The following is an 8555-nucleotide window of genomic DNA, read 5'->3' as shown; positions in this document are numbered from 1 at the left end:
TTCTGGTTTTCCAAGGTTTATGATTCCATCATAAATATTCATTCCCCATGAAAGTTTGCAAATGTATCTCAGTCTATATCTCATTATTTCTTTATTACCTGTCTTTTAGTACATTTGGCTTGGTTTACATATTGTTAGCAAGATCAAAAATACTTTTCAGAAGTATAAAATGCAGATTCCACAAACACTCTAGATATTACTAGTGAAATCGGGTGAAGTATAGCAGAGAGAAACTAATATTAATGAGGGGACTGGATGTGAGCGACTCTTTGAGAGTGCACACCAACATCAGTGTTGATGGGCGTCCCTAGCTAGGGCCGCTCAGGTTGGTCTCACGCGAGGTTGGCTGTTGTAGCCGACCTTGCGCATGTGAAGTCAAAAATTGGGAGACACAGCAAAACCCCTAAGATTCCTTTAATAACTTACAAGTCATACTTAAAAACTTCTATTTTTAATTGGTCCCACTTCAGGAAGTCCTATCTTCTGTAAGGTTTACCATAGTTAACGTAAAGCAGAAAATTCTTTTGTACTAGACTCTAGAAGGAGTCCCTGGTCCTAATGCTGCAGAATTTCACAAACAAGTGTGCTTAATTGTCCTTATCATTATGATTGCATTGTGCTGGATGTTTCTATTCTCATGTGCATCTTCCTTTCCCAAGCATCTTTTCTGCTTTCCCTTCTCAAGGGCAAACCATGTGTGGAGGTGAGAGAACTTCAGTTTCATCCACGACTTCTTCTTTGGGGTCTTACTAAGACCCCGACTGAGTCTAATTACCAGTCTGCGCTGTTTTAAATGAAAGCTTTGATTAACTGAAACACAGACTGCAAAGGCATTTGTTTTGAAATTTTGCACAAATAAGTCTATTTCTTAGTGAATGCGCTTGAGTGTATTTGAGAACTGGATGAAGTGATTCGTATCAGCTAATAAAAATGGGCAGGATGAAGCTCAGAAGCCCGGATCAGGCAACATAAGATATGTATCTAAATATGAAAGACGTCCTAACATAATCAAGGCATCTAATTCGTTTATTCCTGACTACATATTCTAGTAATGAAATAATTGTTGTATGAACCTTTCCATGATCTAAGCTCTCCTATTTAGTATCGGAAGAATCTAACAAACAATAAATATCAACTTAAAGTATGGTGATTATAAACATGTAAGGATTTTTATTTAAAATAGATTCTTACCCTGATCGAAGGCCTTTCCTGGACTCCAAGTGTGGAAATAATCATCCTAAGGAGGAAAATAATGTGAATTGAGTGGATGTGAGTAATTCAATTCTAAAGATTCATATAGGGATCCCTGGGTGGCGCAGCGGTTTGGCGCCTGCCTTTGGCCCAGGGCGCGATCCTGGAGACCCGGGATCGAATCCCACGTCGGGCTCCTTGTGCATGGAGCCTGCTTCTCCCTCTGCCTACGTCTCTGCCTCTCTCTCTCTCTCTCTCTCTCTCTCTGTGACTATCATAAATAAATAAAAAGATAAAATAAGAAAATAAAGATTCATATAAAATCTAGAATGAAATATGAAATACAGAAGCCAAATACAAACTTCTACTTCCTTCGATGGCAAGCAGCAAATAAATAAATAAATAAATAAATAAATAAATAAATAATAAAAAAGGAACAAGAGAAAAACAGTAGTTATCAAAAGGGAACACGTTGTTTACATGTCATAGAAATGTTTTTCAAAAATGTGTTCATTTTCATTGCAAGTCAAAGTTTACTATGATAATTCAATTATATTTGGTTGCCACGTCACATAAATATCATAATGCAACACCTTCAACTGCAAATCAATGTGCAATAGAATATGCAGATAATTACCCTAAGCTAATAAGCTACGAAAGTATGTCACCAGTGTCTAGTTACACAACTTCATTTTCCACTAGTATGACACAGCAGCGAAATACCAAGGGGTCTGCACTAGCTGGTACAGAATATATAGACTTTGCAAATCAGTTACATGATAATTGAATATGTAAGTTCATCAAAATGCAATTGGAAGCTTGAAAAGAAAATACACACCTAATTAAATCTTGCCTGAAGCTTAACTCCTTAATATGGAAAAAATCATTACAATATACTTACTATGTATACACTTAATAAATATGAGTATAGGACACTACGGAGGGGCCATGTAAACTGAAAAGATTTTTTAGAAAGCAAAAAAAGAAAAAAAAAGTTTACTGACTATTGTATTTGCTATTTTACCTGCCAGGCTCCACAGGGAGGCTGCTCTGTTTCCCCCTTTCCCTCTCCCCCCTCCCCACTCCCAGGCTCCAGCCCTCTCCCCTCTGTCTCTCTCAGTCCCACCTCTCTCAAATAAATAAGTAGAGTCTTAAAGAAAAATACAATTATGTAGGCCTCAGATCCTGGACTGAAGTTGGGAAAAGAATACCTGTGCCTGTGAGCAAGGTGCCTGCGGTTAGTTGCAGAGTGTAGATGTGGTCTGGCCCACGTGTGCACGAAGGGGCGGCCAAGGCCTCCCTGCTCCACAGAGGCACTGGCCAGGGAACCGCCGGTCAGCAAGTGCCCCCCAAAATACCCAACAGCAGGCACGTGAGCTCCCCGAAAGCTGACCACTCATCACTGGGGTCACTGTGAGGAGGCCAGGCCTCCGCTTCCAGCCGAGCCTCTCATGCAGCACGGCCGCACCGTTGCCCCGGCATCGGGCTCCCCGCACTCAGGTGTCAGCGGGAGGACAAGGAGCAGCGCTGAGCTCCTGGCACCTTCAGCACTTACGCTCAGCCATGGCGAAGCAACATGCTTGGGGGTTGTTTAGGATTTTATTATTCACTCAGGGGAGACCCAGAGAGAGAGGCAGAGACCCAGGCAGAAGGAGAAGCAGGCTCCCTGTGGAGAGCCAGATGCAGGACTCGATCCAGGACCTGGGGGCATGCCCTGGGCCCAAGGCAGGTGCTCAACTGAGCCCCCTGGGCGCCCCTGAAAGCAACATGTCTCATGCAACACACAGTGGTTGAAACACCAGCCTCCCACGTGGAGGGGGCTATGCGTCCCGGGAGCTGCTCGGAGGGGCTCGGACAGAGGCTCCACGGAGGGGGCTGGGCCGCCAGGAGCACGACTCCAACAGCGCAGGCCCGGGAGCACAGGGCGCCGGGACAGAGCCCAGGATCCGACCTCCCCCGGGACAGGCAGAGGCCGGGAGGCCCCAGGACAGCGAGGAGGCTCCTGCCCCGAGCTGAGCAGATCAGCGGCCCTGCCCCGGAGCCTCCAGGCCCTGCAGACGGAGAGCCCCGGAGTTACTGCGGGAGCTGACTCCAGGGCTCCAGAGCTGGCCTGCGCCACTGGGGTTGTTCCTCCTGGGGCTTCACAGGGTAAAGAACCCCCACTGAGCCTCACAGTGGCCTCACAGGGTAAACAGCTTAAACATCTTTCAGTGAGCCCTGCACCAGGCAGGAGGCTGAGCGGCTCCCCCAAGTGCTAACACCTGAGAACCAGCACAGCAGGCCCCTCCCCCAGAAGACCAGCTACATGGACAGGGGAGAAACAAATTATTGACCAAGCAGCACTGGAAAGTTCCAGGGGAAGTGGAGGGATTTACAGTATACAGAATCAGATGATAGTCCCCCTTGTTTTTTGTTTTTTGTTTTCTGTTTGCTTCCCCCCTTTTTCTTCCCCTTTTTTTCCCTTTTTATTTCTTTTTCTTTTCTTCTTTTTATTTTCACTTTTTCTCCTTTTCCCAATACAACTTGTTTTTGGCCACTCTGCACTGAGTGGAGAAGGAGAACCCCACCTCAAAAGAAAGAATCAGTCCTCTCTGCCACAGAGTTACAAAATTTGGATTACAATTCAATGTCAGAAAGCCAATTCAGAAGCACTATTATAAAGCTACTGGCTGCTCTAGGAAAAGGCATAAAGGACTCAAGAGACTTCATGACTGCAGAATTTAGATCTAATCAGGCAGAAATTAAAAATCAATATATGTTATCCAAATACCCATATATTTGGGATCCCTGGGTGGCACAGCGGTTTGGCGCCTGCCTTCAGCCCAGGGCGGGATCCTGGAGACCCCGGATCGAATCCCACGTCGGGCTCCCTGGATGGAGTCTGCTTCTCCTTCTGCCTGTGTTTCTGCCTCTCTCTTTCTCTCTCATGAATAAATAAATAAAATATTTAAAAAAAAAACAAATACCCATATATTTTCCCATAGAGTTAAGAAAAAATTCCACATAAGACATTTTGAACATAGTGGTTTCTAAGTTTCACACTGATGCAGATAAGGTACCTGTATAAGATCTGATACTAGCCATGTGTTTAGGATGGATGCATCTGGAGCTTGACTCTCCATTGCCAGGGATACCTAAAACTACTTTGAAATGTAAAGTGCATGATGCTAAGAAATTGGAAGAACCTCTAAGCTCTCTTTCTCTCCACTTTGGTAAATTATCCAAAGGAACGTTTTTCAGCATGTGTTACTTAAAATGTTAGGGTCATTGGGTGTTTGTAAAACAACTGGTTAATTTTAACAGGTTTCTTTATTGCAAGCTTTCCTAGAACATTTGCTAAACTAATGTGCAGGCTCCCTGCGGGAGATATATGAAATATGTCAGCTCTCTAGGCTTATTTTCCCATAGAAGAAAGGTATTGTTCTTTTTCCTGAGCCCATTGTCCCTCAGAACACTGACTTCAACCTACTGCCACCCCTCATTTAGGGCAAGAAAGGGTCAATATGTGCGCAGCATAAAAAAGAGGATGGGGGTGGGGAAATTAGTGAAGGTAATAAAGGCAGGAAGAGGAAAAAGAAAATTTCCACAGGGCTAAAATTAAAGCCCCAGAAAATCAGGGCCATGTCTTTATTCAAATTGTTCAATTTACAGTGTGAGATAAATAACTTTTCTGAGCTGAGACCAGACTTGTTACTATTAGCTAGACTCATTCTGTTATAGTGTATAGCAGTATTTTTTTTAGCAGTATGGTTTTTTGATGCACTAACTGATCAGGCTGTCCTGCCTGCCACAGCCCTCCTCAGTCTATGTGGGCCTCCCCCACGCTGACCCACCTGGAGGATCCCCACAAATCCCCACCGTCTCAGCAGATGGTCTTTACATAGGAAGTGGGAAAGGTGCCAGTGATTCAAAGACTTGATTTTCCAATTTCAGAAAAAAAAATTCCAGTTTCAAAAAACTATTCTGACCTAAGATAGTATCCCTTCTCAGGGACTAGACAGTTGGAGAGGGAGGGGTGAATCAGAATGGACATAAGAGATTTAAATTCTGTTGAGTCCTTTAAGAGGGCCTGGTGCTCTACTCCCCTCTAGTTTCCAAGGTCACAAAAACATTTTATAGGTTTGGCATACAAAAGTAGGAAGTTTCTAGGTGGCTTCTCTCTCCTGAAAGGGACATAGGAAACATTTCCAGTGTTTTCAGCATGGAAGGATGTGAGGCAGTGGTGTGAAGGGGCCACAGGTGTTTGTGGGATGGAGCCTTGAGGTGGTCTTGCCCAGCTTCCTGGAACCCAGAGGCAAGAGGCTGCAGTTCACTGAGTCAGAAAAACCCCAAAGGGAGGCTGAGAAGGAAGCAACTGCTTGCACCAGAGCTGAAGCAGGGGGATGAAAACAGCTGTGGCAAGGGGCTGGATGACCACCCTGAGTCTTTTCCCTTTCTTCATCCTTGTCGTTCAGGATTATTTCATCTACTTGCAGAAGAGAGAATCAAGGAATACAGAGAGTAGGTGTCCTAGGAAGGTTCACATAGGTTAATAAATGGCCCAACTGGAGCTCTATGAATCCAGATTTGATGCTCCTTGAACTACTTCATGGCAAATGGAAACACAGTTGGCTTAGGGAGAAAACAATGAATTGCATTTTTAAAAATTGTTTTTGTTTGAAATCCCAGTTAGAAATTTATTAGTTGGAAATTAAAGGCTCAATACCAGAAAGGAAGGCTTAGGGAAAGAAGCCAAGGTCTTGGTCATGGAGTAAGAGAATATGGTGAAGGGGAATGTTAGTGGTGGAGATGAAATGGAGGGCAGGCCTGGGGGGGAGGCCTGCAGGTTGGCAGCCAAGGAGGGGAAGAGCCCAGTTAGAAATAGAGGGTGAGAATGTGAAGATGATCCCACAGTCAAAGAATGTGTTTCCTACTCTCAGTTAAAAAGTTAATGGAGAGCCAATCACAACTGTTCTGGAGGCCTCCTATCAGAAGGACAATAATTAAATTTTGAGCAATGAATCCACAGGAAAACAAGTCATTTTCTCAGTCACTTACTATACACCCAATTCCTATAAATGTAGTTATAGAATTTCCTAATACTACACAGACAATTTGGAGGAGTAAATCAGGAGGAGTAGGAAACATTCTAGAATGAAAAGAAAGCATAGAATAGAATACGCAACATATAAAATCACGTCTATGCTAAAGAATGCAGAAAATTATTCAAAGAAGATCTAATACCCCCTAAAAAACAGCAATGGCAATAAGGGTATGGTAAGCAGCTTTACAGACTTCCATACTTCTGAATCCATTACCTAGAACACAAAGTTAAAAAAATCAAAGATATTTTGATTGATGTTCCGGAATCTGCATAAAAAATTTGCAATTAATGAGCTCTGGCAAAGAAATCACAAACGTACACAGTTTCTTTTAGAATAAATACTCCTCAGAAGTATCAGCTAAAGGAACATGTTAAATTAAAAGGAAGATTTATTTATGTGGAACAGTTTAATCCTAAGGTAATTCTTCATTTCCCCAGGGCTTTGGTCAGTCAGGATTCTTCTTTAGGCGATAGCAACATGACATAAATGTGTTTGACAAAGTATCCATGCACTTTAGTGTCTCCAGAGCTTGCCCTCTGGAGTTAGGCAGTTGGAGTTAGAACCCTGGATCTGATGTTCAAACTGTATGACTTTGTGCAGGGTTTCTGTGTCTCTCTGCCTCGGTTTCTTCATCACAAAATGGGAATAATAAATACATTATTTTGTGGGAATTCATATAAAATAGTGCCTGGGACACTGCAAGTTAACATACTCTATAACTTTGCCATTATTGTTTCATGCCGTGTGATTTCATTAATTACAGCTTTTGCGAGGTTTTTGGAAAATGCAGAGAGCAGAATAACCTTGGATAAATTTGATGAAACTATCCAGTAATAATTTCCCTTTACTGTGACTTATTCTGTAGAATATCTTCTCATATGTTTCAGTGTAACTACTTTTACTTGGCCTTAAGAAAAATAATCCAGAATATTATCATGATTGAAGAAAAAGAAAAGACCGCAGTATTCTAAATACCATATATGATGATCTTAGAGAAATGTCTCTTAAACTCCCCTGTCAAATCTGGATGTCTGCCCTAGGGAAACCAAATGAATATTAGACTTTTCCGGTTTTTTGTAGATTTACCAAGTTACTGTGTGAATGTCTGGACACAGGTATACAAAGGCTTATAAATTTGAGCTGTCCTGTACATAGATCAAATAATCCTATTGTGGATGGAGGTGGAGACAGATGGAGAGCACAGCTACTGCCCATAGGTATTAGTGATTACCTTCCCTTTTTTTTTTTTTAGATTTTATTTACCTATTCATGGGAGACACAGAGAGAGAGAGACAGAGAGAGAGAGAGAGAGAGGCAGAGACACAGGCAGAGAAAGAAGTAGGCTCCATGCAGGGAGCCTGACATGGGACTCGATCCCAGGTCTCCAGAATCACGCCCTGGGCCAAAGGCAGGTGCTAAACCACTGGGCCACCGGGGCTGCCCAGTGACTACACTCCTATCGGGGTAGGGGGACTGCCAAGCTTTCAGAAAATAGACCCAATAGGAATTTTTTAACAATGTACATCTTTCCTTCTGGAAATAATACACCAGTCTGCAAATAATCTTGTTTGTCTTTCAGTTGTTGGAATTTAGACTACTTTGAGTTTTTGTCTCTGACAAGGATTACTTCCCAATGGACATGCTTATTGGGAGTTTATTCCTTTCTTTCTTGATGGCTCTTCTTCTTGGAAATTCACACCTGCTTTATATATAGACAGACATAGTTATGGACATAAAAATAGATATAGATTAACAAATCATTTCTTTTTGATTTTTGCTAACATTCTTTCAATTTTATTCTCACTCAAATAAAATTCTTGAAAAGACTCTTTTCATCATTTCAAGATGAAAACGGGGCTGCAAATAACCAGGTGAAAAAGTACCAATTGGAAGGAGGGGCAAGATGGCGGGAGAGTAGGGTCTCCAAGTCACCTGTCCCCTCAAATTACCTAGATAACCTGCAAATCATCCTGAAAATCTACGAATTCGGCCTGAGATTTAAAGAGAGAACAGCTGAAACGCTACAGTGAGAAGAGTTCGCGCTTCTATCAAGGTAGGAAGACGGGGAAAAAGAAATAAAGAAACAAAAGGCCTCCAAGGGGGAGGGGCCCCGCGAGGACCTGGGCTGAGGCCGGGGCGAGTGTCCCCAGGACAGGAGAGCCCCGGCCCGGAGAAGCAGGAGCTGCACCAACCTTCCCGGGCGGAAAGGGGCCCGCAGGGAGTTAGAGCAGGACCCAGGAGGGCGGGGATGCCCTCGGGCTCTCCAGGACACTAACAGGC

This window comes from Vulpes vulpes, chromosome 4 (assembly GCF_048418805.1).
Source record: "Vulpes vulpes isolate BD-2025 chromosome 4, VulVul3, whole genome shotgun sequence".
Lineage (NCBI taxonomy): Eukaryota > Metazoa > Chordata > Mammalia > Carnivora > Canidae > Vulpes > Vulpes vulpes.
The sequence above is the reverse complement of the archived record's forward strand: the minus strand, read 5'-3'. Positions refer to the sequence as shown.